Raw genomic sequence first — 215 nt, 5'->3', positions numbered from 1 at the left:
CTCGAGCAATTTAATTTGAATTCCTCAACAGGTTTACCGTAAGTGAATGATTTTGGGAGTTTCAGATACAAGGTTCCGTTGTAGCTAGAGTACTGATATCCATTTTGCAATTCCCATTTTGGATAACAGCGATAACCGCCATCATTTTGGAAAAATCTGCCTTGAAAGGCTATGCAACACGAATCCAAACAAGCCTTGGCACAGGCCTCTAAGGT

General features: G+C 40.9%; 1 pseudogene; it reads right to left on the bottom strand.

Moving 5' to 3' along the window:
• The window catches only part of LOC110428435 (putative receptor protein kinase ZmPK1), a 3334-nt pseudogene that overhangs the window by 1950 nt on the left and 1169 nt on the right, over positions 1-215 (bottom strand).

Source organism: Theobroma umbraticum, unplaced genomic scaffold, assembly GCF_002168275.2.
Source record: "Theobroma umbraticum cultivar Fairchild unplaced genomic scaffold, ASM216827v3 scaffold_115.0, whole genome shotgun sequence".
NCBI classification, from domain to species: Eukaryota; Viridiplantae; Streptophyta; class Magnoliopsida; order Malvales; family Malvaceae; genus Theobroma; species Theobroma umbraticum.
Note: the sequence above shows the minus strand (reverse complement) of the source record. Positions and strands in the feature narration are given on the sequence as shown.